Source organism: Triticum urartu, chromosome 3 (genome assembly GCF_003073215.2).
Source record: "Triticum urartu cultivar G1812 chromosome 3, Tu2.1, whole genome shotgun sequence".
NCBI classification, from domain to species: domain Eukaryota; kingdom Viridiplantae; phylum Streptophyta; class Magnoliopsida; order Poales; family Poaceae; genus Triticum; species Triticum urartu.
In genome coordinates this window covers 279,341,514-279,347,175 of record NC_053024.1, presented here as the reverse complement: position 1 = coordinate 279,347,175, position 5,662 = coordinate 279,341,514, and positions in this window count along the sequence as shown.

Here is a 5,662-nt window from a genome sequence, read left to right as displayed (position 1 = left end):
TCTGTTATCTGAATACAATCTGAAGCCCTCTAATCAACTGTAGTTTGTTTTAATAAACACACCATAATTAGTCCTTTTCACATTTAAAAGAAGGAAAGAAAGAGACTAGATCCAGGTCACGGAGCCTAGCGGAGTTAGAAAGCTGAAGTATGAAATCATAGCAGACCAGAGACGATCACTCCTATCTCGCACATCGGTACCACCATCAGCATCCGATCAAGCACCGACACCTGCTCCGACAACACTGGCTCTAGAACTAACAGTGGCAACAGCTCCGTCTGATCGACCAAAGGATTGGGCACCGACTGCGTCAGCGGATCAGGCTAATCTACTGGACGATCAAGAACCGACACGGGAAGCTGCTCTGACACCGGCACCAGCTCCACAAGTAGCACCATCTCTGGCAGCAATAGTGGCACTACCAATCACACTGCCATGGTCACCAGCAACTGCTCCGGCACCTGCACCAACACTTGAACTTGCACTTGCATCTGCTCCGGCCCGTGCAGCGGCAACGGAACCAGCACTTGCACCGGCAATACACTGGCTACAGTATGCACTGCATCTACCAAAGTCCTTACAAAAAACCGACATCTCCACCTTCTTGGTAAGGATTAGCAGCCCAAGTGCTTCGTTCTTTTTTCTTTCCATGTTGTTTCACATGATTCACTATGTTGATCTAACTATTTGTGTATGTCTTCTTGTTTGCAAACAGAGAATTCCTAGAGCAACGAGGGAGTTGTTCAATAACCCGAGCGACCGTGGCCAAGTTTCTCTTACCATGTGCAGCCTTGTGTGGATGAACCTGCTCAATATCCCATAAGTACAAAGGATGGTCATATGATGATTGATGCTAATGGATGGTCAAGGTTCAAAACTCTATCAAATCTTGTGGTTGGGGATGATGTCAAAATCTAACTTTCTTGGCAAGGAGAGCTAGTCCTAATCAACTTTGAAATTCTTCAATAGCAGCACACAACTGCCGAACTAATCTATCCTTCGAGAGCTTTTGATGTAATAATATGGCATGGTGAAACAAGTGTCCTGTGTGTATAAGTAGTACTACAGTATTATTTATCACGTAGGATATCGTAAAAGAATTGCAACTCTGATTGTTGGTTAGGAACTATCATTCTATTACATTCTAACAACTATCGTGCTTTATTTATTTTTCTATATTTGCCTTGCGACATCATCTAAAATGAGCACCGTACTGATCGCTTGCAATATTTACTGGATGAAATGTGCTGAGTTAGAACACATGGGCCCCCAAACATGCAGGCCCACCGGCCTGTGGCCCAAAGTCCAGACCGTCAACCTATCTGAGTATTTTATTCTCATCTGAACCCCATATTATGTTATATATATCCCCCTTGATTATTCTTATGTATAATGTCATCATATAAAATATTTTTTTATTTCTTTACATACGGGGTATCTCTCTATCAAAAATATATTTATGTGTAACTAGTTACTCCTGCCTTTCTACTTCCTTTCGCTGATATGCGGGGCATCCGACAATGGTGTCCAAGTGCCATGCACCAAATTAGAGTGCATAACTGCACGGTAGACTCACCCCGGTCGTAGAGCCGCAGTAATGCTGAATGAGCCATCAAATCACAAAACCTCCACCTTTCTAGCAGTAGCAGTAAGCTAGACGGACGAAGCAGCAATATTTCACTAGGCCTGAATCCCCTTCTCCCTCATTTGCTTGTTCAGAGAAAACCTCCTCTCAGCGATTGCTTAGGGTTTTCTCATGGAGAAGCAGGTACGAATTATTCATCCATCCCCAATAAATCCTAGTCCTTTCGTCGCTGGTAAGCCTAGGATGGCAGTCGCCGCCGTTGATGCATTTTTCTTCCTACTAAATCTAGTGTGCATCATTTTTAGTGCCCAAACTGCGAGGACCCTACAGGTTTCTGCACCCTTGGCAATACGCCACACTTGCTCCTTCTCATGCTAACACATGATTTTAAAAAGCGCACAATATGTTACTAGAATCCTCTTTTCTATCTGGGAGGGTTGGTGTTTCTGAAATGTTGTCAACTAACTTGCAATTTTGGGTTGCTATATTTGTATAAAAGGTACTAGTACCATGGTCAACACTGATGTGAAAGAGGAAATTATTTCTAGATTTGGATAGCCAATAAATTATGTTCTCATATTATTTTTCCTGTAGTGCATCCTTGCTCTACCAGAACACATGTACTCAAGATGGTTGGCCTTGCCAGAACTGAATACACCAGTTTAATGGTCACACTGAAGACACGCCATGGATATAAGTTCCCACTTGGGTTCATGAGCCAAGACGATCGCTGCTTTTTTATGGCCGAACTTGGATAAACTTTCTCAAGTGTTACAGACTGAAAGTTGGCAGATTAATGTTGATGGAAATAGCAGAACCTGGTCTCATCTTCACTATGACCTTCCACCCCGACATTGTTCCAGTAGTTCATCCATGTTAGTTTTGTATCTGGTTCTTACATGTTGCCTCGGTTACTTCCTAATCCACTTATATTGTCTAATTAATCACAATTTTACTTTAGAAGTAGCAACAATTTATGATTCCCTTCTCTCACGAAGATGCTACTTCTAACTAATATTTCTTATAGTTGGTGGCACGTGTAGGTTATTACAAAGATCAGGACACTACCCATTTGTTATTTGATAAGAACTCACATGTTACTGATGGAACTGAAGTTGACTGGGACAACATCGACTAGTTCCTACACTTTATTGATCGTCTTGTGCTCCTTGTGGGGCTTTTCAATGGTGGAAGGCCACGTGGGATATGTGTGCCACTGGTGCACATGTTGAATAGGTCCAACTGTGTCAATATACTTATGGTACGAGTTGTTTTCTATTATATATGTTGTTCATAAACTCTTGCTTATACACAGTTTTACAGCTGTGATCTTCTTGAAATAGAAACTGCCCAGTTTTATTGTTCCTATACAAATGCCTGACCATGGATTGGGTCGGACTTGCGCTTGGTCACAACATGATGTTTATGTCGACCTACTCCATTTCCCTTAGAGGTGAAAAGATACTTATTCATGGGTGGTCTCAAATAATGAAGGCCTATCCATCTTGGAGAATAGGACAGAAGGTTATGTTCATGCTTTTCCATGGCTCTGAAGCGAATATCCTGTTTATTGACCACATTATGAGATGAAACCGCTTTTAGAAGGTTGTGGATGCGCGGGATGGCGCCTGGGCCTCGTCCTGGGGCTTGGTGGCCTCACCCATTGTTAACTATAGGCAAAGTAGCACTATTTGAGGCGTGCTTTGTATGGGTGAACCTGTATAAGTACTCATACTGCTTTCAGATATGGTTGTTAAGTGCCCCTTCAGGTTTCAGTTAAGCTTGTTAAGCACTCCTGTTGCTTTTACAGTCTATCATGTTTCTCCGGTCTCGTCTTCCTCGAGCTGCCAAAACCAAACCAGCACCGGCCGGGCCGCCTACTCCTGCCTCCCATGGTTGGTTGCTCCTCAGCACATGCATCGCCGCCCAACCGTCTCCTAAATCGTTAACGACGACGTCAGCCCCACCCCGCACCCGAAACAGTCAACCCTTGTACTCCCCTTCACCCGCGACTTCACCGCCGCATCTTCCCCGGCTCCTATTTGTTCCTGTCTAAGGCCTCGCCTCATCCTCCGTGCACTTTGGTGCACTCACCGCGGCACCGCCCTCTCAAAGTGTCAACATGGTCAACAAACGAGAGGAATTGGGAGAGAACTGTACGTGGAGAGCATGACAGTAGGGACCGACCATGTCCATTCCCATACGCTAGCAAGTTCCTCATTTTCTGTTATACACCCCATTGTCAGCGTACAGAAAAAGAAAATGCTCCCTCCGAGTGGTTTGCTGACATCTGTGACCCACGACAATGTCAGTGCATAGTCAATAGACAAGAGAACTGCACAAGAGCGGCTGACACCTAGGACATAGCCGCTCGAGCAGTATTTTTTTGTTATTGTTGAGACGGAGCGGGGTTTCAACTGGATTGTGGCTTGTCTAGCCCAGCCTTCTATTTTACGTTCACCTCATGACCAGCCCAGCTATTTTTTCTTTGTGAAAATGGCTAGCGTAGTTTCTTTTTTCTAAAGAATACCCAATCCAGGCATACCCAACCTAGGCCTACTTACTTTTCTCCGCCCTGGTAGGCTGCAACTCTTTCAAGACGGCTGCAAATCTAAAAAGTAATATGAAATGGGCTGTAAATATAAAAACACACGACAAATTGACAATTACTTTCAAATTTCTAAAAAAAAAGAAAAGTAAGTATTCCAATTTCGTTGGGCTTTATCCTAATTTAAATATATCTTGAAAGTACTTTAAATCTGGCTCGAAATTTTGGTATTAAAAATAGTTTTGACCCCACCGAAATATGCACAATTTCGTGTAAATTTTTAACCCTGGCCCTGGCCAACAAAAAGAAAATGGGCTGCAATAAATTGCTTAAGAAGATGGAAATGAGCTGTAAATTATTAAAAAATATAGGAAATGGGCTGACTTGTGGGCCTATTAAGTTGACGCGTATGCAAGATTTTTTTACTTATTATATTAGTCAACAAACGATTTTAGCAGAAGTGACCGTTGGATGTCAATCCAATGGCCGTTGTGCTTCTTCAATCTCTAATCTTCTTGCTACGGCCGCCATATTCAGCGCCAGTGGGACCGCCTGCTCCCGGCTCCCATGGCTGGCTGTGCTGCCATGCAGGCCTCATCATCCCCTACTACTCCCCTCGCTGGCCAGGCCATCCCTCTACTCACCCACGTCCCTCCACTATTGTGGCTTCGCTGCCTTCGGGTCATTCTCTTCCTGGTTCTTGACATGGCATGGTCAACTTTGTCAACAAATGACAACATCGGAAGTGGGATGTATGTGGAGAGGCTGACAGTAGGGACCCACATGGTCCATGTCCGCACGCAAGCAAGCACCTCCTTATTATGCCAAAAGAAATGAATCCTCCTGATGACAACTGGGACCCATTATTCTAGTGAAATGAATCCTCCTACCACTGGCCAGGCCATCCCTCTACTCACCCACGCCCCCTGTTATTCTATGACGGCGACAACCTCACACCGCAGCCAAACTAGTTAACCCTCATACTACCCTCTACGTTTTCCTAGGCTCCGTATCATTTCCTGCCTCACCGTCATCCACCGCCTGGGTGTTGTCCATGCGGCATGGTCAAAGTGGTCAACGAACGACATCCATCGGAACAGGACTAGACGCAGTGAGGCTGATAGCTGGACCCACCAGCTACGTCTTTGCACACAAGGAAGTGCCTCCTTATTACGTGCAAAAAAATGAATCCTCCCCCTGACAGCTCGGACCCACCATCTATATCTTTGCACGCAAGAAAATGCCTCCTTATCCTCCCTGACAGTTGGGACCCACCCCGTCGAAGCGTACATACCGTTGTCATTCTGGTCGCAAACGTGTACGTACAAGCTGGTCCATCGGTCCTTCTACCATGATAAACCATGGCCTAGTAAGGAGCAGTAGCTATTTAGGCAGTCCAGTCTAAATCCTGTACACATACGACAACCATGCTACAAAAACCACGGCCACGTACGTACATACATACATACGGGCGTGGTCTCAAAGGCGTACAGCAATGGCGTCCTGTTCATCGGGCAACCAACAGGCTG